Consider the following 925-nt stretch of genomic DNA (forward strand, 5'->3'; position numbering starts at 1 on the left):
GTATACTGTGAGCTGTGGATATAATAATTATATAAGGGTTCACTGAAGATCTGAAAGTTCTTTAAAGTATTGCAGGTCAGGAAACACTGATATAGATTGTAACACTTCAGAGTCTGTAACATATATTTTTCTCTGGTGACTCTTAGATTGTAAGCTCTTTGGGCATGGTCCTTTCCTCCTCCTGTGTCCTGCAGCACACCAAAGTACATAATGCACAGAGCACAATATATATAACTTATAATACAGTGTATTGAGAGATTGTAAGCTCTTCGGGGCAGGGTCCTCTCCTGTCTGTATAACTGTCTGTCATTTGCAACCCCTATTTAATGTACAGCGCTGTGTAATATGTTGGCGCTATATACAGTGTATAGAGTAGCGCACATGCATTGCTCATGTCAGAGATTCAGCTATGTGAAGCAATGCCAAGCAAATAATAACCAACTGTCCCGCATCGTCCTTATTATCTGCCTTCTCCAGACTCTTTATTGTTCTCAGTACAAATCAGCGATTTCATTAGGAACTCCGAACGATTGTAACAAATATCTTCCGCATAAGCGACATTGCCGGCCACCAAACTGTACGAGAGCAGGACAATCAATATTTTTTAAATTGAACCGATCAATCTCCTCCAATGCTGGGAGGAAATATTGAGTTTAATTTGATTCAGCGCCAAGCGGAGCTCTGTTCTGTAAAGCAGCGCCAAGATCCGATCTGCGGCATCTCTAATCCAGAACTTTTCCAGAACCTTCCATAACTTGTGCGGAATCTCTTCATTTTGTTTATATGATGCTAAAAATATTTTCGCAGCCCGGTGAAACTTTATTGAAGCTCCACGTCGAGGAGACGTGTAAAACAAATTCACTTCAACTTTTATAGTTTAAAGGCTGGAAAGATTCATGAAGAAAAATCAAGCTGCGGTAAAATG

This window comes from Pyxicephalus adspersus, chromosome 12 (assembly GCF_032062135.1).
Source record: "Pyxicephalus adspersus chromosome 12, UCB_Pads_2.0, whole genome shotgun sequence".
Lineage (NCBI taxonomy): Eukaryota > Metazoa > Chordata > Amphibia > Anura > Pyxicephalidae > Pyxicephalus > Pyxicephalus adspersus.